At 43.3% G+C, this 24,970-nt stretch overlaps 1 protein-coding gene and 1 long non-coding RNA gene across 3 annotated transcripts in view; one reads left to right on the forward strand and one right to left on the reverse strand.

The window, feature by feature from the left end:
- ACYP2 (acylphosphatase 2) overlaps nt 1-24,970 on the reverse strand; it is a 140,079-nt gene that overhangs the window by 93,711 nt on the left and 21,398 nt on the right. The window lies entirely within an intron of this gene.
- On the forward strand, nt 14,543-24,898 carry LOC123366429. Its single transcript, XR_006578067.1, has 3 exons — nt 14,543-14,628; nt 19,809-19,927; nt 24,317-24,898. It is a non-coding gene; the product is annotated as an uncharacterized LOC123366429 (long non-coding RNA).

Consider the following 24,970-nt stretch of genomic DNA (forward strand, 5'->3'; position numbering starts at 1 on the left):
CGCTTGCGGGCAGCCCAGAGCCCTCTGATTCCTGGCCGTGGCTGGGATTTAAAAGGCTCTGGGCTCCCCGTGGCTGTGGGCAGCGCAGAGCCCTCTGACTCCCGGCCGCGGCTGGGATTTAAAAGGGGCAAAACCTAGCTCCAACTATTGGTGGAGCAGAGCCCCTGACTGTAAATATTCCTGGGGCTAAAGCCCCAGGAGCCCATATAAGTCGGCGCCCATGCCTCCACCTGGACCCCACTGCAGAGTCCCATTACCATTGCACCCAGAACCCCCTAACAAGCCCCTGTGCATGCTGATCCCCCCCCACACCAAGATCTCCCACTGAGCCACCCACACCCAGATTGCCTCACGCAGAACCCTCTCAACCCACACCTGGATCCCCCACACTAAGGTGCTTCACACTTGGATCCTGTCTTGCTGAGCCTGCCTGTCCACATCTGGTGCAGCTGGCATGGAGGGGCAGAGTTTCGGGGGCAAGCCCAGTCCTTGTGCTGTGTCAGGGTTGGGTGCAGCCTCACCACTGAATCTATGTCCTGGGGCGGGGGAGGGAGCTGCACAGTGATCTCCCAGCTCTGTGCAGCCAGTGGCCTGTGCTCCCCAATGCCATGCTGGAGCCTCCACATTTATTTGACAAATAAAATTTGCAGAATTTTGCAGAATTTTAAAATACGATATGCAGAATTTTTAATTTTTTGGTGCAGAATGCCCTCAGGAGTATTAAATGTATGCATTTTAAACCCAGGTAAGAGTCACAAATTACCTTGCCAGGCATATCTCTTGGCTCTCTTGAAATATGTGGCAAGAGCAACATGTTGTTATTGGTCCTACAGCTAAGGGTGTTAAAATGGAAACATTATTCCATAAACTTGAACCATGGTACACAGTGCCTCCCCTGATAGCTGGGAATAGATGGTAGATAGCCCTGCCATTTTGGAGTCTTGCATTTAGATGTGACCTTGAGAGTGGTTCCAAAAGCCACTGATACGTTAGTGTTGATTCACTTTGAGAGAAAGGGAGTGGTTGAGAGAGGGGGTAAGGGATACCAACCACTATGCTTTAAATGACCAGCATTAACCTGAACTTGGAAAGGACTGTGTGTTCCACCCCCAGGCTAGGCTCTGTCACCTCTATTCGTGTTTATTTCACTGTTCCTAAGTTTCACTTGAGGATTTGCCTAAACTAATCTTGTGACCTGCTGAACATAACTATTCTGAATTGCACTTTAGGAGCTGCAGATGAGAGAACTTATTACCACCTAAAGGCAGCTGTTTAAAATTAACACTTGCTTCCTATCAGATATGGCTAAACTATTTTATTGACATCAGTGCATTATTGAAAGCACTATTAATTCTCTGTCCTTCCTGACTCTGTCCTTTGAGCCTATTCCTGGGGCCAGTAACAACCACCAACTGGCTGCCTACCAGGGGAAACTGCTGCTGCAAACAAATAATACTCTGTGCAACTGCTCACAGCCTTTGAAACACTGGCTCACATTAATCACAGCGAGTTGGTATTTCTTGTCTTCTGTGTTCTGAGAATTCTGTTTCATTTCTTTTAATTGGGTCACATGGTCCATCACACAGAATGACCATAAAGAATGGGAAAGTTTGTCTTAGGTACAATATCCCACACCACACATCTCACAGTTCCCATGGCACTGGGTTTGAACAGCAAGTATGAACAGATTAAGGCAAATACCTTAAGTTTTTATGTATACAGTTTTACAAAGGTTCATGAAAACAAATGCCCTGATCCTACAACGGGCATCACATGGATGGGGCCCTTATGCCTGTGCTGAATCTCACTGGTGTAAGGATCCACCCATGCAGATCCCATTCCAGGATTAGGGTCATAGTATGCAGTATCCATATTAGCCAGGAAACAGTATTTAAACCATAGTAGTAAGATCTGTTTTTAAACCCTGCTGTAGCATTGCCCCTCTTCTACAGCTTTCTGCAGGGAGTAGATGTTCTCTGTGGAGTGTTCCCCTTGGGACCAGACACATTTCCATGCAGGACTTCACTCTAAAATCACTAACGCCTCCACACCTTCTATCCCATATGGAACGGGGGTTTACAGGCATGAGGAGACAACCAATAGCAGCATGATTACCATAGGAGGAGTATAGTATGCCCTGCTTCATGATGTCAAGCTGGGTCCAGCAGGCATGGTATTCATCCCTGACAGCTGGAAAAAATTTTAAGTGATAGATAATGTGTAACTTTATTTACATAGCACACCCCCAAAAGAAGAGGCAAAGCCTGTGACGTACTTTCAGCTTTTCAAAACCTGTATGATTCATCATTGAGGGCCTGATCCTTTTCTTGGGGGTCTACTTGACTGGGGCCAATAGCTACACTCCATCTGAAAACGCACTTGAATATTATTTTAACAGACTTTTCATTAACATAAATATGGTGAAAAGCTGGCCCTAAATTCAGGCACAAGGATAACTGATAGAGTGTAAGGCATCATTCAAAATGCCAGGAAAGGATCAGAGTTTTGTTTTTTTTTAATGTCGGTAACTTATATAGGGATTTCCAATGGTGAGAAATCTACTGTACAGACAACAGCACGGCAGAGATAAATCCTGTCTGCTGTGTGGGTTCTACACCAAGACCCTTTAAAAAGGATAATGAAGACACTATCACATTTCATAAGAGATCTCCTGAATGCCTGCTGAGCTGACCCTGTTTACAAGTACCCACTGAAATGATTAATTGCTCATATGTGCCATTCTAAACTGCTGTGGTTCAGAATTTACTCCCTATACTGTCCACATCACTATCAGTCAAATGAAATTCTCTATGCAATTATCAGATTTGTTATTATGAATTGTTAGTGTTTGATAACAAGGAAAATGAAAAATTTGCCAGCTGATATACATAAAAAATAACCCCTTTATACAGGTTTCAGAGTAGCAGCCGCATTAGTCTGCATCCGCAAAAACAACAGGAGTAAATGTGGCACCTTAGAGACTAAGGCTTTGGCTACACTTACACTTCAAAGCGCTGCCGCGGCAGCGCTTTGAAGCGCTAAGTGTAGTCAAAGCGCCAGCGCTGGGAGAGAGCTCTCCCAGCACTGTCCGTACTCCACCTCCCTGTGGGGAATAACGGACAGCGCTGGGAGCCGCGCTCCCAGCGCTGGGGCTTTGACCACACTGGCGCTTTGCAGCGCCGCAATTTGCAGCGCTGGAGAGGGTGTGTTTTCACACCCTGCTGCAGCGCTGCAAATTTGTAAGTGTAGCCAAGCCCTAACACATTTATTTGAGCATAAGCTTTCATAGGCTACATCCGAAGAAGTGGGCTGTAGCCCACGAAAGCTTATGCTCAAATAAATTTGTTAGTCTCTAAGGTGCCACAAGTACCCCTTTATACAGTTCATAACTGCTTTATATCTGTTACTTACTGTACATGTAAGACCATTAAAAAGGCATTCAGTTACTTGGGGATAGATATTCAAATACAGATGAATGCTTATATTTTCTAATATAATTGAGGAAAGGTGCAAAGAGAGGAAGGATGATCCTCTGGTTAAGGAACTGGACTGGGATTCAAGAGATATGGGTTGAGTTCACATGCATGCAACAGACTTGTTATGTGACCTTGACCAACTAATTTCATCTCTCTGTGCTTCAGTTCCCCCTCTGTAAAATGAGACTCATACCTCCCACTCCTTGTCTGTCTTGTCTATTTAGATTATAATCTCTTTGAGGCAGGGGCTGTCTCTTATGAGTTCGTACAGTGCCTAGTATTATGATACCCTGATTTTGGTTGGGTCGTTAAGCACTAAATGTCATACAAATTAATAAGACATATCACGAGGACTATGAGAAACTAATAGCGTTGGGGCATTCTGGTATATTTGAACTAGAGCACACTCATGTCTATTTCCCCCACTTTCACATGAAAATAGTATTTTTCTAAACAGTTTTCTTACTTGTACCAAATGTAGCAAAACACCAAACTTATCATTACTTAAAATAACCCAGACAATACACTGCTAATATAATAATGCAAAGATGATCATTTAATTTGATACAGATACGCAAATGTTCTACTGAAAGCTTCAGATGAATAAACAAGTTGTCCCATCCTGTAACTTAAATCAATATATTTTTAATAGTAGTAGTAATATTTAGGACTTCTAGAGAATTTTTTTAATTTTCAAAGTGTTTTACCAACATTAGCTAACTAATCCTCACAACTCTAAGTAGCTAAGCAGGGCCGGCTCCAGGGGTTTTGCCGCCCCAAGCAGCCCAAAAAAAAAAAAAAAAAAAAAGCCGCGATTGTGATTTGTGGCAATTCAGCGGGAGGTCCTTCGCTCCCAGCGTTAGTGAGGGACCCTTCGCCGAATTGCCGCCGAATACCTGAAAGTGCCGCCCCGCTCCCAGTTGCCGCCCCAAGCACCTGCTTGATAAGCTGGTGCCTGGAGCCAGCCCTGTAGCTAAGGAAGGAGTTGTGGTTTAGTGATTAGAGCATGGGATTGGAAGTCAGGAGTTCCTTGTTCTATTCCTAATTCTGCCACAAATCTGCTGTGTGATATTAGCAATTCAAATAATGAACCTCTCTGTGTCTCAGTTTCTCCATCTAGAAAATGGGAATAACACATACACCTCTATCTTGATATAACGCTGTCCTTGGGAGCCAAAATATCTTACCGCGTTATAGGTGAAACAGCGTTGTATCGAACTTGCTGTGAACCACTGGAGTGCACAGCCCCCCCGGAGCACTGCTTTACCGTGTTATATCGGGTGGTGTTATATCGAGGTAACGGTGTATTTAGCTACTTCACAGGGTTGTTACAAGCTTTAATTAATGTTTGTAATATGGATTTAAATATCAGATATTTACAAAAATACTCCTTAGCAATCTGTTTCAAAGAAAATATAAATATACAAAATATTTCTGGGGCTCTAAGAATCAAACCGAGCACCATTAACATTTTAAATAAAAAACAAATAAATTATATTTGTGCTCTAATAAGTACAGTAAATAAATAGAGTCAAAAATACTCTTTCTGTGTTTACAAATGTGGGCCAGGACACTGATCTTTGCAGGCAGTCACATGAGCCTGTTGAGAGCCCCACTGGGGTTATATGCCTGCGTAAGAGATCACATGCATGGGTCAGCTTGCAGAACCTGGATCATAAAATACAGTTCATCATGTTCTTATGAATGATTTTCCAGTAATACTGCTAGTGCATTTAAGGAAAGTTTGGATACAGCATTTGAATTCTGAAATTATTTTTAAAACCCCACCCACATAAGAAGGGTTTGCAAGATTAGATTCCAGTCAGTAATCGTTTAAACCAGCAGTCAGCGTACACCAGAGGCGCTATCCTTATAGGGTCACTCACTTGATATAGATACAAGAGCCACTTATACCAGTTAATCAAATTCCTCTAAAGGAATTTGAAATAAACCATTTTATCACTCAACTTACTCAGAAAGGCATCTCTCTCGTACACTCTTTGAGCAGGGACATAGATTTAAGCTACACTTTGTTTTTAGTAATAATTTTTAATTTTGTGCTATCATTTTTCCCTTTTAAATTCCCTTCCTCTTTCCTCTACTGATTCCTCTAAAGCATTTATTAATTATGTGACCTAAAGGGCAGGAGAGACAGACAATTAATTTAATTATTAATCTGCTAGAGACCACTACGTAATGATGGGACTGCACTCTGTTCTTCCACAAATCCAAAACAGCTACATCAGAAAGCTTAATCAAGCTTGAAGAACTACAGACTTACAACTGTTCTTCAACCTCTGTTTCCTTCATGTCTCTTCTGTCAAATCCTTCAGAAAAACCATATGGAAGGCAAGTGAACTCTGTCTTTATAACCAGCCAAGCAAATCTGTGTTTATTACTTAGTAGGAATATGTATTATTCTTTTAAAATATACATTTTTCTAACCTTAAAGGGCAGGATCCAGACTTCCACTCTGTGACACTGCTAATGATCACAAAAGCACTTTAAACAAGGAAAATGTGCTGGGGTAGGAGGTAGACTAATAGACTAAGAGGACCTTGAATCATGACCTGACACTCTTAGCATGCTAACTACTTTGCTCTTAATATTGAGCAGTGAGTTTCCTCATTTCACTCATGCCAATATTCAGTATTTTTCCTAGATGAGAGGGAGAAACAGTTCATTAAAGCTACTGGAAATAACTAAAGGAATAATAATGACTGAGTTAGCAGAGTTCATCACTGGGACTACTGCAATTGATCAGTTTTGCTCCCACAACATCTTGTGTGGATTACTACTGAGATTTCCTGAGGGCATTGGGATAATATGATAAAATGACAAGTAATACTATAAGAGAGAGATCTGGAAAAGCAGCCAACTGTAATGCAGTTTGTTGCACAGGCTCACTGGAACCCTATTTGCATACATTTCTTTAAAAAACAGAGCATATCTAGTTTAGACAATGGGTTTTATAATAAACAGACTTAACACATGAACGCCTGTCTGGGACAAACAACAGGAAACAGTGAGCATGTGTTTCGCTATCTCTGAAGTTTAACAGCATTGCTCGGGAGCAATCCCTCTGGCTGATTAAGGAGTGGCATGGATGGTGGAGCTTCCCTCAATGACAGGATAAAAAACCTCTCTATTCCTAGTATGAGTAGGGTGAGGGTGGAAGTGGGGATGGATGGCGGTTGATAAAACAGCATAAAGAGTTTCATTTCCAGAGAGGAAGTGAATTTGATGACAACCTTCACAGGCCAAGCAGCTTTCAATTTACCCCAAGTTCCGAAAAGTGCTGTCATCCATCACATTCCTTTCAGTAGTGCCTCCTTAAGGCAATCCAGCTTTTGCTCTTGCACATTACTACTGTTTATAAATCCCAGCAAACAACAGTCCTTTCTGTTGGATATGAAAGGAGTATTATTAGCCCTATAAAAATGGAGCTTTCCATCTGGAAGAACTGCATTTCTCTGATTGAGGATAGAATTTAGATAATCAAAGCTTTCTTCAGTTAATATATATGAAAAGAATGGTGTCCTAATATTAAGAGATTAAGGCACCAGGATTTAGAAAGCACTTCCCTCTGAGAAATGCTAACTGGGTGGTAAATGGTAATCAGGAATGAATCCTAGTAATATGTCACAAGATTCAGTATTAAGGGTCCATCTCTGTGAAGGACCCTTAGCTCCCAATGGCTCAGCTCAGTACCTTGCAGGATTCGGCCCAAACTGAAGAGAATTGAGAAATACGTTAAAGAGAGAAGGAGAATCTTTCACACAAAATTTAACTTTTGTATTTAAAATTTTTTTTACACAACTAAACAATACAGGAAATGCTCTTTCTTCCAATGAAAACAATTGTTAAGATTTAGAAACACAGAAATTGCCATATCAGCTAAGAATAGAGTTTCCTCTAGTCCAGAATCCTCTCTCGGACAGTGGCCAGGTCTAGATACTAGAGAAAATCACCACAGACCAACCATAGACGTTTCTTCCTAACACCAGACAGATAGTGGTTTGCTTACAACCTAAAGCATAAATAGTTGTAATTATTGTACATTTTTATCCTGTCTTATGTAACTGTGATGTTCTTATTATCCATATAAATGTCTAATCCTTGTTTTGAATCCTGTTAAACTCTTGGCTTCAAAAATACCTGGTGGCCCTTATTTCCACAGATTAATTAAACATTGTGTGAAAAATTGTGTGAAATTTCCTTCTGTCACTTATTTTGTTGCCTTTCAATCCGATTGACTATTCCCACATTCCTGTATTATGAGAAAGGGTAAACTGAGAACACCTGATTTATTTTCCCTGAGAACACCATTCATAATTGTATATACCTCTATCATATTCCTGTTTTTTCATTTCCTCTCTAAATTAAGCAGTCCTATGTTTTGTTTCTATGTCATGATTTAGATATTAACCTGCAGCACAGTGCTAATGCATGAAAATAAAGTAGAAAGTGAAACCAAGAAAAATAAGTGAAAATGTCTGGCATGTTTCTATTGGTGAAGTTGAATTCAATATAAAAAGCAAACAATCATCATAAACATGGAACAGCAAGTAAGATTTTTACCATCCTTTACTACTGAACTGTTGCTCACTACTACTTATGCAAAGAGTGTATCTGTTGCACAAAATATTTCAGAGACAATCTTTGTCCTGCAAGCAGCAGCAGTAAGGGCCTTGAACTGGTCTACATTCTACTGTATGAGTGCTAACATCTTCAAACTGGTTCCAGAATGTTTTGAAAACATGACCCAGAAGCATTACATTGGGTCCCAGCAATGTATCAACTGTAAAGAAGATTTTTCAAAGGCACAGATGGCTTTCAGTGGAAGTTAGGAGCCTGACTGACATTTGTGCCTTGTAAATTTGCCACTCAAAAGTTCAACAAAAGCTTTATATAAATACTTCATTCTCAAAATTTAAGGGAGTTCTCAACTTTAAACTAGTTAATGGGGGTTAGAGATTTATTAACTGTTGAAATTAGTATCTTAAGATGTTCAATGTGGGTTAAAGAAAAAATATTTACCCCTTCTAGTTAGCTAAGAAATTTTCTAAATCCAGTTTCCAGATGAACAGCTGCATTATCTATTGTTTACGAGACAGTCTGATTCCGCCTTACAGTACAAATTGCTTTTACTTCTGAAATAGAAATGGGGTGGTCTAAATGTTATTTGTTCAGCTGGTAACTACTACTAAAAAATAATAGTTCACAATTCTACAGCATTTTCAGCTGAGGACCACTTTACAAAATTAATTAACTCTTGCAACATCCCTATAAGGTAAGCATTACCTCCATTTTAACTGAGGAAACTGAAGCACAAAGGCTATATGACTTGCCCAAGACCACAGAACCAAAGTCTTGTAGAGCTTGGAACAGAACCCAGATTTAGACTGTTTGTTGTAAAATGCTTTGTGATCCTCAGCTGGAAAATGCTGGTCCTTACGTGGGGTGTGACAGCAGAGGCGGATTAAGATTTATTGGTGCCCTGGGCACAAAGAACATTTGGGCCCTCGACACCCTCGGAGACCAGGGGGGCCAGAACCGGGAGGGGGGGCAGGGAGGATCATGCCTACTCACTTTTTAACATGGGCATAGTAGCCTTGGACAGAACAGCAGCGGTATGGGTGCAGTTTGGGAGTTGGAGGGCACTGCCCCCCCCCCCCCAACTGCAAGTCTCAAGCCAAAGGTGACAGGAGGAACAGTGCCTCACATGGTCCCTTGGGGACAAAGCTCAGCCAGCAGCGGGGGCAGCCTGGCAACAGTGAGACCCAGCAGGGCAGCCTGGTAGCGGGAGCCGGAACTAGGCACTGAGCGAGCCCAGGTGGAGTGCAGCAGCCACTGAGGACGAGCCAGTAAACAGCGGGAGCTATGCTGGAGGAGCCCTTCCTTCTTGGCTTTTTGCGGCCTGTGACCTTCCCGGGGCTCCCCAATTCCTCCCAGGGCCTCCTCTCCCTGCAGAGCGTTTCTGCAGGCCCCAGGGAGAGTACAGGAGGCCGAACCAGAGCCTCCACTCATAGGTCCCACCGGCAGCCCATAGTCTCCCTGGGCAGCTATTACCACTGCCTAGCTCTGGCTTTTGGCCTGGCCAGAGGGCAGGGCCCTAGGGGGAAGAGGAGGAGCATGGCCACAGTTCTGGTGCCTGTGGACCCCCCACTGCTAACTAGATTCCAGCACTCATGTGGGGGCCCCCTAATTTCCTGCGTGAAAGGGGTGTGTGGGCCAAAATGAAGAAAGGTTAAAGACTATGCATTCAACTTCCACCTTCCTTTTCCTTCCAAAACATCACTTCCTTCAGCCCATATAATGGGTATTTCCAAGTTATTCTGGAACAAGATCTGTTGTATGCTAGTATAGAATGTGCAGGGCCGGTGCAACCATTTAGGCAAACTAGGCGGCCGCCTAGGACACCTAGTGGTTGGGGGCACCTAAAAGCCCGCTCAGGCGAGGAGGTGGAGTGGAGGTGAGCTGGGGCGGGAGGGGAGAGGCGTGGGGAGGGCCGCCCGCAGTAACGGGGGGGGGAGCAGGCACAGGGGAACCGCTCCCCGCCCCAGATCACCTCCACTCTGCCTCCTCCACTGAGCACACAGCCCCCACTCTAAGTCTCCTCCAATCGGCGCCGCAAGCCTGGGAGGGGAGGAGAATTAGAGTGACGCCAGCGTGCTCAGAGGAGGAGGCGGAGCCGAGGTGAGCTGGGGCGGGCTCTCCAGGCAGGGTTAGCTGACGTGGGGCGGGGGGTCTCCCCAGGCGGGGTTAGCTGCTGCAGGGGGGGGTCTCCCCAGGCGGGGTTAGCTACAGAGAGGGGGTAGCTGCTGCAGGGGGGGCTCCCCGGGTGAGGGCCTCGGTTAGCTGCCACGGGGGGCGGGGTTAGCGGGAGGGGCGCAAGATGGAAGTTTCGCCTAGGGTGCGAAACTTCCTTGCACCGGCCCTGAGAATGTGACTCCTTATCAAGCCAGATATAGTTGAAACATAATATGAAATAATAGTTCAGTGCACTATAAGCTTGTAAATAAACTATCATAACATTATGGAAAATGTGTGTACAGGAAATATTCATTACCCTGTAAAATCTGTAAAAACGAGATGAGTTTTCAGTATCAAAGGTAAATGCAATGAACACATTCCCGATACTTCATGTGATAAACAGCAGACATTAATATGGGAATTATTTTAACTGAAAACCAAGTATAACTTGCAACTTCTCTTTCATGCCTGTATGCTTCTGCACTCAACTACTGATTGTCTCCTATTTTCATCTCAGTCCATCCCTTTCTGACTTGGGTATAAAATATAGGAGAAAGATGCTCACTTGTTTGCAGGTTCACAGGGTATAGCAGGGTATAGTAAACCGCACAGGTGTTCAATAAATCATTTGTGGTGTATTTTTCCAATTTTTTAAAGTATAATTTTGATAAACGATACACACACCTGTAAACTCTAAGGCTATTTTAAAGACAATTGCATGTAGTTTTGCAAAACTATAAGATTGTTTCTCACAATCTGCTTGAAAATGTCCTTTAAAAGTACTTACACAAAGACGATATAATCTTTTCCTTGCCAAATCCTCTTTGCTACATTTGACACTATAGATCATCCTTTCCTTTTTGACATGTTATCCTCACTGAGCTTATGAGATATCTCCTCTCCCGATTCTCCTGTCTCTCCAACCATTCCTTTAACGTCTCTTTCTGTGACATCTCCTCCTCCTCCATCTATCACCACCACTCCCCCTTTTTCTGTCATCTCCGTTGATGCCACTGCTGTCTTCCTTGTCATTCAAGCTCACAATTGGGAAATTATTTTTACTCCTTCCCTCTCCTTTGCTCACACAGCCAGGCTATTTCCAGACCCTGATTCTCTTCCTCAACATCTTCAAAATCCACCCTTTTCTTTCCAACTTCAGAACCAAATCTATCACTCTGTTCCTTTCTATTTCACATCTTGACTACTGAAATATCCTCCTTTCTTACCTCCAAGATACACACATTTGCACCCCTTCGGTCCACACAAATTATAGCCACTAAAGTCTTCTACCTTGCCTGTTGCTTTGATTGTGTCACTCACTCCCCTCTTTGAATCCAGTAGTTTCCCATCCATTATCACATTGCCCTATTTATCCTCCCTAGTCAAGCCCAAATTGCTTTGCCCCCCACCCCTCATTCTCCCTCTATTCTATTTACATTCCCACCCTCATTCACTCTTTTGTCAGCTTTTCAAAAATCACCTCTGAGGGCTTGGCTACACTTACAAATTTGCAGCGCTGCAGCAGGGTGTGAAAACACACCCTCTGCAGCGCTGCAAATTGCGGCGCTACAAAGCGCCAGTGTAGTCAAAGCCCCAGCGCTGGGAGCGCGGCTCCCAGCGCTGTCCGTTATTCCCCACAGGGAAGTGGAGTACGGACAGCGCTGGGAGAGTTTTCTCCCAGCGCTGGTGCTTTGATTACACTTAGCGCTTCAAAGCGCTGCCGCGGCAGCGCTGCCGCGGCAGCGCTTTGAAATGCAAGTGTAGCCAAAGCCAGAGTCTTCTTTCATGTTCTCCCCTATGTAACCTTCCTATACTCATCTCAGTACCTCCTCTGTCCACACAAATTCCTCTTAAAGTCCCATTTCTGCTTTCAGGCCTATAGCAAACTTAACTGATGTGTATAAAATAAAACTATGACTGCACTCAACCCCCATCACCATGCAGTATAGCCATCCTGAAGTGCAGCACGCATTGCACAGCACTCCAGACAGGAAGGCTGAGTATGATACACAACTCTGTGATTGTACCGTTCCCCACACCACCCCCTTGCCCTTTCTGTTTCCCAAGCAGTTGTGTTTCTTTTCAATAAATGGATTTTTTGGCTTTGAAAACATTCCTTATTATTGCATAAAGTAAAAGATACCTTAGCCGAGGAAAGCAACAGGCACTGCAAGTCAGCATAGCAAACACAGATTTCTACTAACATTGGAACCACTACATTTCACTCCTGTGCAGGGCACCAAACATTACTGGTGGCTTTCAGCCTCAAAATGTTCCCTCAAGGTATCCCTAATCCTTGCAGCCCTGTGCTGGGCCCCTCTAATAGCCCTGCTCTCTGGCTTTTCAAATTCAGCCTCCAGGTGTTGAAACTCCGAGTTCCATGCCTGAGTGAATCTTTCACCCTTCACTTCACAAATGTTATGGAGGTTACAGCACCCGGATATAACCGTGGGGATGCTGTCATTGGCCAGGTGCAGCTTCCCATACAGAGAGCGTCAGCGGCCCTTTAAACAGCCAAAAGCACACTCCACAGTCATTCTGCACCAGCTCAGCCTGTTCTTGAACTGCTCCCTGCTGCTGTCAAGGCTCCCTGTGTAAGGTTTCATAAGCCATGGCATTAAAGGGTAAGCGGGGTCTCCAAGGATCACAATGGGCATTTTGACTTCCCCTACGGTGATCTTCTGGTCTGGGAAAAAAGTCTCAGCTTGCAGCTTTCTGAACAGGCCAGTGTTCTGAAAGATGCATGCGTCATGCACCTTTCCGGGCCAGCCTGCGTTAATGTCAATGAAATGTCCACGGTGATCCACAAGCACCTGGAGAACCATAAATACCTTTCCAATTAATGTACTCGGAGGGTAGGTGGGCTAGTTCCAGAATTGGAATATGCATCCCATCTATCTCCCCTCTGCAGTTAGGGAAACCCATTTGTGCAAAGCCAGCCACAATGTCATGCATGTTACCCAAAGTCACGATTCTTCTGAGCAGGATGAGATTAACGGCCCTGCAAACTTGCACCAACATGATTCTAACAGTTGACTTTCCCACTCCAAACTGGTTAGCGACTGATCGGTAGCTCTCTGGAGTTGCCAGCTTCCAGATTGCAACAGCCACCCGCTTCTCCACCATCAGGGCATCTCTCAATCTCATGTCCTTGTGCCGCAGGGTGGGGGCGAACTCATCACACAGTCCCATGAAAGTGGCTTTTTTCATCCGAAAGTTTTGCAGCTCTGTGATCCCACCACTTAGTGCTTGTTTCCTGAGCCCAAAAGCAGCTTTCCATGGTGGTGGGCATGTCTGTGAATGCCACAAGCAATCTCGTGTCGTATGCGTTACTCGAGTTGATATCGTTGTTGGAGTCCTCACTGTCAGTTTGGATCTTAAGGAGTAACTCGACTGCCAAACATGACGTGCTGGCGAGATCCGTCAGCCTATTCCTCAGCAGTTCGGGTTCCATTCCCACAGACCAAAAGGGAAGACAGAACGCACAGTACAAAAAACATTGAAAGATGGCGCCAAATGTGGACGGAAGCACAGGGAGTGCTGGGATGCAAACCAATGCATCACAGGGCATTAGAACAGGACCCAGAATGCCCCACACTCCTTGCCCCCTTCCCACAAGCCACAGAGCCAGAATGGGAAGAGGTGCTCTGTAGGATAGCTGCCCAAAATGCACCGCTCCCAATGCCACTGCAAGTGCCACAAATGTGGCCACGCCAGTGCGCTTGCAGCTGTCAGTGTGGACAGACTGCAGCACTTTCCCTACTGCGCTCTCCAAAGGCTAGTTTAACTCAAAGCGCTCTACATCTGCAAGTGTAGCCGTGCCCTAAATGTCCTCAAAATATAGACTGGAATTTCCATTCACTTTATTTCACACCTCCAACTAAAACAAATGAGGAATAGGAGTCTGAATTAATACCAGAGATGTTGCCTTACTTAGGAAAATTAATATTACATAAATTTGGAGATTTCAATCATTTAGTCAATATTTTGCACACGGTGATGGAACTCATTCATGACTTAAATATGGCACTTAATAAAAACTAACCAACACTCAGATCTATTTCAGACTACTCTGGCTATTGTTTGGGAATGTATTCAAAATGTTAATACAGTAAAAACATGCCTACTTTTCAAGGTATGGTTTTCAAGATATCAAAAGTCTGTTATTTTTTGGAAGAAAGGATTTACTCTAAATGACAAAATGATAAATAGCACTTTGTTACCTGGCATCTATGGAATGCATCTATGGAATACTGTCAACATTCCAATACTTCCCTGAACTCCAAACACCTGACATCTAAGTTGACTAACTCATATCTAGCTAAATACAGACAGAATGGGAACAAACATACTTATCTTCCCCTGAACCCTCCTTCCCCATTTTTGTTATTGTAAGGTAAAAAAATCTAGATACTCTTGATAAGGGCACACACTGAATTTTTACCTAAGTAGCTCTTGTGTTGTTTGTACTATGTGTATATCCGATTTTCTCTCTTCTTAATACTCATTAGTATTTTTACTGAAAACTTCAAATATTAAAAATAATTGTGAATTCAGTTTACACCATTTTTATCTATTAAAAAATCCATCGTTCCAGGACAGGGAATATTATACTTAATACAACACTCTCCCCTCTCCACAGGAAGGAAAAATATTTAAATACTATTGTTATTTACTAATGGTAGTTGCTATTTAAAAATTTACATCAGGTATTATTTCTTAAGAGTATGTCAATTCCTTTAACCTACTTTAACAAGGCATCATAATTTTTAATAAATTCTAAGTTTAGCCATCCACATACGCTTATCTTTACTCTTTTTTGTAAATTAATAATTGCAAATGAATAATGTTATCATTCAAACCTGAAAAAATCCACTAAGAAAAAGAACTATTCTGTCGCTGTAAGTTGCTATGGCAACAACTACAATGTCTATAAAGACTTTAGCTTCATTTTATGAATAAAGGAGAAGGATCACAAGATACTGTAAGGAAACATATTGTGTTTATACAGTTCTCTCTTATGCAAAGGGAACAATAGATGTTTTTATCTCATTTTTTAAAATAACATATTTTGGACTGGTAGGAAATCCTTCAATCTGTTTTAAAACTGTGTAACATTGTGTCTCAGTTATTCATTGCTATAGGTCTAACTTGGCTTTGAAAGTGACCTTACTATTCTTGATTCACAGGCTCAATGACAGGTGAAAACTCTGTGAAATGAAGCTTTTTGTGACTAAGGGTAATGGTATGCTGTCCATGTGGACATGTAATAACATGGGGAAACAGGATTATAAAATATTGTGGAGGAAAAAGCCCCTAACTAATGGAAGGTATTCTACAGAATAGTCTAAAAATAGCCTTACAGGATTTCAAATGAGGCATGAACAGTTGAAAAGTACAAATATCTACAAAACAAACAGCTCCACCTAGAGTTTAAAAAGTAGGCGTTATTAAATAAAAGAACAATATACTATTAGCAGGGTCTTATGTACAAGACTCCTATAAAACTGCCAATGCACCTGTAGCTACAATAAATGCTAGTGTTAAACAAAGATGCCTTTTATATAATACAAAATGCTGTTATCTAATAATAGGCATCAATAAAAATATTTATTTTCAAGGATACTTTGCACAAATATTTAACCCAATGATATAACGTTTTGGTATATTACCATCTGGAAATGGGTCATAAGGTTTTCCACTTAAATTAAAATATATTTTAAAAATACATACATTTTTAAAGACTACCCTGCAATATAGAAATTACTTAATCTTTTTCTTCTGAGAATTTTTTAAAACTTAATTCTCAGAAAATAAACACGGATGATCAGACTACAATAATGCATGAACGGTAAAATCCTGCCCTCATTCACACCCTGCTAATCCCACAGATTTCAGCGAAGATATGCAGGGCAAAATCCTGGGAATTTCACCATTGATTTCAATAAGGGCATGATTTCACCCACAGGGTGTAAAAAAGGGAAGAATTTAGCCCTAAAGCCCTAATCCTGCTAAGATTTACACACACATTAAACTTTAAGCAAATGAATAGTCCAACTGAATACCCTGGGTCTTCTCACATGCTTAAAATTAAGCACATGCACAAGTATTTGTAGTAATGGGGACCTGAAAAACCAGTTAATTATTTTAACCTAGTTCTATTAAATGGCCTGATCCTGGAAGCAGTTACACCCATGAGAAGTGCCATTGTGCAGGAGCAACCATTTGTCACATTGGTCTCAAAGTTTGTTTCTTTATATGAACTTTCCTGTTCTGTTTTTTTAGAGTGCTGGGAGAGCTGCGCCATGACCACACAAGCCATGTTAAAGCGCTGCCTCACCTCGGCCCCTTTTTGGTTGAACTCCCTCACCTCGGGCCCTTTTTGCTTTCTTTCCTCTGTTTATCCTCTTCCACTTGGTCTCTTGTCTGAGCTCTCATCCCATTCTCTTCTCTTTTCGCTCATTTCATCTTGCTTTCTCTATCTTCTTTTTCTTGTGCCACATTTTCCTCCTGCCTGTCTTCTTATTCAGTCTCCTCATTTCTTTCTGCCTTTTGCTGTCTGTCCATCAATCATTTCCTCAACACACTGTGTTCCTACTATTCTCCCTTTCTTTTCTGCTTAGTCTTCACCCACATAAACAGATTTCTCTGAGGTGCCTTCCCTTCATTTTCCTTTCTCTCTGTTATCACAATTTCATCCTCTGCACTATGGGTTAGGAACATTGCTTATGCCGCTGGTTCTCTTACCTACTCTGCTCATATGCTTCAAAGAGAGCAGAGCACTTAAAGGAAGTGAACTAGCACCCCAAAAACAGATTGTTTCAGAGATTAGGATTTATAAGAGATGGATTATAATTTATATAAAAATATTACATAATTTAAATGGATTTGGTAGAAATCTAACCTTTTTACCAAAGAATTGTGTTTCTGATCAGTCTTGCACAACAGCAATTACACTTTCTTTAATTTATTGTACTCCATTTTCCAAAGCAATGTTACTCAGCATTCTGTCTACTTCATTTGCAGCACCAGACTGGAATAAAGATTCTAACACTTATGACAACTCCCAAACCTCCTCCTTGTGCCATATACTGTCATACCTTTCTACTTACTGATGTTTGCATTTTAATGTTTTTCTTAGATGTATACATCTCTGCTGAACTACAATCAACTGTAACTAAGACTGAGGGAGGACGTGCATAAAGAGAGATTTATTCTTATGACTAGATCCTCTGGGGGCCTCTACAGTTCTAAAAAAACTAATAATTTTTTCCAGGTTGGGAGGCACAACCTAAATTTCACCAGAGAAAGCTAAAGAGAACTGCAAGATGCTCCATCCCCACAAGGACTGAGCACAAGGCTTGCAGAGCACTCCTATCTCATTCTCCTGGGGAAATCAGAAACCAGAGCTCCTTGTAAAATTTAATAAAGTTTCATCAGTCAACAGCAATTTCCTTCACTTCCTGTCCTAGATGGACATACAAATTAAATGGAAGATAGTATATTGGAGAACAGAGTTCCAAAAATATTAGATTTCATATTCAGAGGGGAATCACAAAAAACTCATTCTACTAGGACTCATACTGATGGTACAATCTATTCATTGTAATACACTTGAGTCTCTATGGGAAAATAATGAACAGTATAACAAAATAAAACAAGGAAAAAATAAGTCTACTTATATTAGGCTGAATGAAGTACACAGAAGGTCATTATCTATAAAAGTGACTGTGTAAGTAATTATATTCCTCCTCCTGTATTACTGTATGGTGGAATTAAAGATTTTGGGCATGATCCAAAGCCCACTGAAGTCAATGGGAATATTTTCTTTGATCTCCATGAGCTTTGGATCATGGCCTTAAACTATATCTAATTAAAAAAATTATAGCAGTTATAAAAGACACTTATTTTATAAGACTAGGGACCGAATGGCTGGGCAGCAGTTCTGCAGAAAAGGACCTAGGGGTTACGGTGGACGAAAAGCTGAATATGAGTCAACAGTGTGCCCTTGTTGCCAAGAAGGCTAATGGCATTTTGGGTTGTATAAGTAGGGGCATTTCCAGCAGATCGAGGGATGTGATCATTCCCCTCTATTCAGCACTGGTGAGGCCTCATTTGGAGTACTGTGTCCAGTTTTGGGCCCCACACTACAAGAAGGATGTGGATAAATTGGAGAGAGTCCAGCGGAGGGCAACAAAAATGATTAGGGGGCTGGAGCACATGACTTATGAGGAGAGGCTGAGGGAACTGAGATTGTTTAGCCTGCAGAAGAGAAGAATATGGGGGGATTTGATAGCTGCTTTCAACTACCTGAAAGGGGGTTCCAAAGAGGATGGATCTAGACTGTTCTCAGTGGTAGAAGATGACAGAACAAGGAGTAATGGTCTCAAGTTGCAGAGGAGGAGGTTTAGGTTGGACATTAGGAAAAACTTTTTCACTAGTAGGGTGGTGAAGAACTGGAATGGGTTACCTAGAGAGGTGGTGGAATCTCCTTCCTTAGAGGTTTTTAAGGTCAGGCTTGACAAAGCCCTGGCTGGGATGATTTAGTTGGGTTTGGTCCTGCTTTGAGCAGGGGGTTGGACTAGATGACCTCCTGAGTCCCTTCCAACCCTGAGATTCTATTCTATGATTCTATGATTTAAAGAGTTAACTCCTCTGGATCAATAAGGGTCAATATTGAAGGATAAACATTTGGCTAAAGATTAACATAATGTTTAAAGCAAAAAGTGATTAAATCAGAAAACAAATGTATGACATTTGTATAATAGGCAAGAAATGCAGATTCAATATTTTGGGTCAAAAGCCTTGTGGGGATAAAATGGCGGAGGAGCCATGCCAGTATTTCTTAGGGTGACCAGATGTCCCAATTTTATAGGAACAGTACTGATTTTTGGGTCTTTTTCTTATATAGGCTCCTATTATCCCCCACCCCCTGTTCCGATTTTTTACATTTGCTGTCTGGTCACCCTAGTATTTCTCAACCTGGCCTTGCTGAGGGGAGCATCTCTGCAGCCTGCTCAGCCATCCTGATGTAAACTTTGTTTATATGACAGCCAGGAACAGCTGATGGGGAGGAAGAGGACACATTTCTTGCCTTTCCACTTCAGGCTCTCTGCCTTCCATTTCTGCAGAGACAGAGGGGGAAAGAGGGTACTGCACCATATACCTTCTTCAGAAATCCAAAAGAAAAGTTTCTGAAAGTAACAGGAATTAGAAGAAAAAAACTTTAAAGCCAATGAAGAACATTAGAAAAAAATGTAGTTTAAAATTTTGTCAGAATCCTGTGAAAGGCTCCATTAAAAAAGGGACATGCAGAATCTTCCATCTGCACAGAATTTGAGGCAGAGAATTCTGAAGAGGCCTTCCTGGGGAGGGTGGGGCTAAACCCAGGCTCAGAGCTAAGATCTGGTCTGCCTCCTTTTGCCAAGGAAAAGGGGAAATGCAGTGCTGTAAAGACTGTTTAACAGGGAGGAGACAGAGAATGCCCTAAACAAAACTTTTCTAATAAAATGTAGCAAGACAGTTTATGCTCTTTGAAATACTGTGATCCACAAAACTGACAATTATTTATATTAGGCAGCAAAGACTCAATCCTGAACGCTGTTGAACACTGCTGAAAGAAGCATGGAGAAAGTGTTTGCCAGCATTTGTACAGGAAGACATTCGCACAGTGCCGAGAACTGAGTGCTCATCATGTGAGCAATCATCTATTTCTACAATTAGCTAAGCAATAATTAATACAGAGGAGGGAGAAAAGAGTGTGCAATGGAGACTGTAGGAAGATGGCATGACCTAGGCATACAGAGGTGGTTGTTTAAGTGTAATCTGTAAGTGAGCACAAATTTGGTACACCATACATATTTTTAGAACTTTCAGTTACTCTGACAGCCAACCAAGAACAAAGATGGCTGTTCAAATGCACTTAACCACTGCTCTTAGAAGAAAGTGAAAGCAGGGCAGCTGTGAGGGCCAGTCACTGACACAGAATCTACCCAATGTTTCTCCCAGCTAGCTGATCAAAGCCACAGGGCATATGTTGAGCTCAGTGTTCTAGTTGGCCCACAAGCCTCTGGGATCCAGCCCCATCAGTTTACCTCACCTTACAAGGTCACTTGTAATGAAGTATGCTCAGCAGTCCTACTGGTGGCTCAGTGGCGCTCTTTTGAAACCTTTAATTATACCCCTGAAAGACTGAGGCACAAACCCTCAGAGTTGCAAAATATAAGAGACAGAAACAATAAGAAGTTGGGAGAAAACACAGTAGCAGCAAAACCAGTCAAACAAACAAGAAATAGTAAAGCAAATATTTCACCAATTTTAAGTCTGAAAAATCTTATGGAATGGAAGCTACAGGTGCTGCACCTCTGAAAAAATCAGGCCACTTATTTAAGGGCCAAAACATAACTTTAAGCACCTATGTTTTAAAATGTTGGGCTGAGGTAACAGAAATAAGAATTATGAAAAGGTTTATAATGAGACTATACATTTTTTCAATATATGAAGTACGTAAATGTGGACCATAATACCACCGATTAGGCAGATTGCTTTAAAATGCCTGTCTTGTGCCTTCTTGCTATTATATTAACCCATGTATTCTCTTTGAGGTATATTATAATTCCTGAGCACAAAGACCTTCTCTTTTTATGAATTTTGAGGAAGTGCCACGTAAACATACAGCACTCTGAAAATACTAAATATAGAACTGAAAAATTACTAAATTATTTAAGTTTCATGAACAATCTGTTGCTGGAATAACTCCTATTTCCATTATTTAGTGTCCTTACTATAGAAATATTGTGTTTAGGTTTGATCTACCACATGCACTAACCACTGCAGAAGAGAAGGTTCCTCACCCTGAGCAGTAACTGAGGTTCTTCAAGATGTGTGTTCCCCTGGGTGCTCCACTTCAGTTGATGGTGCACCCCTACACCTTTGATCTGAGAATTTTAGCAGCAGTGTCCGTTTGGGTCATGCATATGCTCTCCCTGTCTCGTGGCACCACTGGGGCCTCATCCAGCGTGCACAACCTGACCCCCCGCCCTCAGTTCCTTCTCTACTGGAGAGTCTGAAAATTGAACTCCAAGTAGAGAGGAGGAGGGTGGATAGTGGAGCACCCGGAGGAGCACATATCTCTAAGGGTATGGCTACACTGGCGATTTGCAGCGCTGGAAAGCCTCCACCAGCGCTGCAATTAGTAAGTGGCCACACCTGCAGGGCACTTCCAGCGCTGCAACTCCCTGGCTGCAGCGCTGGCCGTACACCTCACTCAGCATGGGGAATAAGGATTCCAGCGCTGGTGCTGCAGCGCTGGTCATCAAGTGTGGCCACACACCAGCGCTGTGATTGGCCTCCAGGGTATAAGGTGTATCCCAGAATGCTTTTATAAATTACTCTCTTTGTTTTGTTATGCAGCCTCTTTGTTTTGTTGTGAACGAGCTCCGATCGGAGCTCCGTTGCCGTTGCCGCTTATCTAAAAAACAAACAGAGCTCCTGTTTGCTGTGATGATCTGTACCTGGCTGTAAACAATCAAATGAGATTGCAGGCAAGGAAGGAATGAAACAGCGGGGAGTCGTGTTGGCTGCAGGCTGTTTGCAATTAAGAGTTAAGACTAAGGGCTTGGCTACACTTACAAATTTGCAGCGCTGCAGCAGGATGTGAAAACACACCCTCTCCAGCGCTGCAAATTGCGGCGCTGCAAAGCGCGGCGCTGCAAAGCGCCAGTGTGGTCAAAGCCCCAGCGCTGGGAGCGCGGCTCCCAGCGCTGTCCGTTATTCCCCACAGGGAGGTGGAGTACGGACAGCGCTGGGAGAGCTGTCTCCCAGCGCTGGTGCTTTGACTACACTTAGCGCTTCAAAGCGCTTTGAAGTGTAAGTGTAGCCAAACCCTTAGGGGTTGGAAACATGTTCTGATTTTTCAAGTCAGGAAGCTAAACACTACAGTGTTGGCTCCAAAAATCCACTCTCTCTCTCCCCCCGCTCCCTGTCACACTAGACCCCACTCCACCCCCCTCTTTTGAAAAGCATGTTGCGGCCACTTGAATGCCGGGAGAGCTGCCCATAATGCATCACTCCCAGCAGCGCTGCTAATGCTGCAAATGTGGCCACACACCAGCGCTGGTAGCTGTGAGTGTGGCCACACACCAGCGCTGCTCCTACACAGCTGGATGACCAGCGCTGCAAACCATAAGTGTAGCCATACCCTAAGAAACTCAGTTAACTGCACAGGGTGAGTAACCTCTTCTTCTTCAAGTGATGTCCCTGTGGGTGCTCCACTTCAGGTGATGGTAATGAAAATGGCCCATTTCCAGCAATTGACACGGAGATGTAAGGAACTGGGGTAGAGGAGGGGAGGGAGATAAGCATGGGGAAATAGTTTTACTTTGTGTAATGGCCCATCCACTCCCAGTCTTTATTCAAGCCTAGTTTGATGGTGTCCAATTTGCAAATTAATTCAATTTAATTCAATTTAATTTGCAAATTGGACACCATCAAACTAGGCTTGAATAAAGTTTGGGAGTGGATGGGCCATTACACAAAGTAAAACTATTTCCCCATGCTTATCCCCCCGCCCCCTCCTCCCCAGTTCCTTACATCTCCTTGTCAATTGCTGGAAATGGGCCATTTTCATTACCACTACAAACAGTTCTTTTTCTCTCCTGCTGCTAATAGCTCATCTTAACTCATCACTCTCCTTATAGTGTGCATGGTAACACCCATTGTTTCATGTTCCCTGTGTATATATATATCTTCCTACTGTATTTTCCACTACATGCATCCGATGAAGTGGAGCTGTAGCCCACGAAAGCTTATGCTCAAATAAATGTGTTAGTCTCTAAGGTGCCACAAGTAGTCCTGTTCTTTTTGCGGATAGCGACTAACACAGCTGCTACTCTGAAACCTGAAGTTGAAAGGGATCGGGTAGAGTGAGTTCTGATCTCCAATGGGGGTTTTAGGTTCTTTTGTTGATAGCAGAGGTGAATGCACCCGGAGATCCATTTTGATAGTCTTTGTGTGAAGATAGCGGAGCCTTTAGAATGTTCTGCAGTGGAAAGGAAAAGCCTCAGAGAGGTAAAATGCTAGCGCACCTGACGTCAAGAATGCGTAGTACTGAATCTTGTGTACTCTTGTGTGGTTTGGGGAAGAATGACGGGAGATGGATTGGCTGATTTATGTGGAAAGAATAGATATTTTAGGTCGGAATTTTGGATGAGGTTTTAGGTGACCTTGTCCTTGAAAAAGTTGGTATAGGGTGGGTGTGCCATGAGGGCCCCTAGCTCAACCACGACAGGCTGATGTGATTGCCATTAAGAATGCTACCTTCATTGATAGGTGTGTCAGAGAACATGTCACTAAGGGTTCGAACAGAGGCCCAGTGAGGCTGCATAATACTAGGTTCAAGTTCTAGGGTGGCATGGGTGTGGCTGGGGGCAGGAGGGTTGCAGGAAGTAGGTTGCAGGAAGCAGCCTTGTCTCCCACTGCATGTCTAGACTGAGCAGCGGAACAAGCTGTTGATAGATTCCCTCACTTCACAGGAATCTCCCTCAGAGATCTCCAGGAAACTCTCATGGAGATACTGGGCAATCTGCTGCTGCAGGTTCCTCGGCAGAGCTGCTTTGTTTCTTGCCCCATTAACGGTAACTTTCCCATGCCACTTTGCGGTGACAGGGGGAGGGGGGACACCATTGCTGCACACAGGCTAGCTGCATAGGCGCTAGGGTGGAAGCCGTAGGCTTGGAGAAGACCCTCCCCCTTGATTCCCTGCTCACCCTCAGCAGCGAGATACCTTCCATAATGATCACCTCCTGTGGGCAGTGTGGGGACAGAAATTACCAGGCCCACCCTGCAGTGCTAGCTCTCCCCAAGAACTACGTGCCAAGTATGCAGCAGGGTCCGGGAAGAGTGATTTACCCTGCCCCTGTGGCTACTCACCATTTTGGGGATCTTGTGGCTCATGTGTGCTTGCCTGGGGTCAACCAGTTAGTGACAGGCATGTGAGTACTGGCTGTGTTTTAAAGCACTGAATCATTGTTGTCTGTGTGGCAAACAATACTGCTTCTGTAAAATGTTGCATTTAAACTTCACAGAGATGACCTTGGGAAGCCAGCCTCCCTTACTGGCGGCAGAACAGCTGCGCAGAATTAGAAAGCATCCAAGAAGAACTAAGGAGGACTTTCTGCTAACAAACAGGAATTGAAGGCTGAGAAACGGCCGCTGAGAAACAGGAATTGAAGGAGTGGTGGGAGAGCTAGAAGAAGGACCAAAAGGAGAACGCAGCATGCCAGAATGAAGCCACGGAGCAGCTCCTAACAGTTATGGAGCGCCAAGTGGACACGCTTCAGGCAATACTAGCTCTTCAAACTGAGCAGCTCTGTGCCCACCCTCCCCTTCAGCTGCTGTCGCAAAACTCTTTCCCACGCGCCCCACACACACCGCCAACGCACTGTTATCAAACTGCTGGCTCCACTCTCTACTCGCAGCATTCCACTCCTCCCTCCTCAGAGTTCAGCACTGGGGACTCCCACTTCCCACTGCACTCAACACCCATCCATCTGCAGTTTGGCCCTGCTGAAGTACAGCACCCGCTACATTATACTCCAAAGGAGGAGGTTGGGTATGATCCCTGGACATACACAAATCTGTAGCTGATCTCCTCTTGAGAACTTCCTTTCCCCCCATGTCCCCTCCCCCTCCCTGCTGATGAATTTTTTCGTTTGACTCTCTCCTCCGGTTGTTGTCTT

Source organism: Mauremys mutica, chromosome 3 (assembly GCF_020497125.1).
Source record: "Mauremys mutica isolate MM-2020 ecotype Southern chromosome 3, ASM2049712v1, whole genome shotgun sequence".
NCBI lineage: Eukaryota > Metazoa > Chordata > Testudines > Geoemydidae > Mauremys > Mauremys mutica.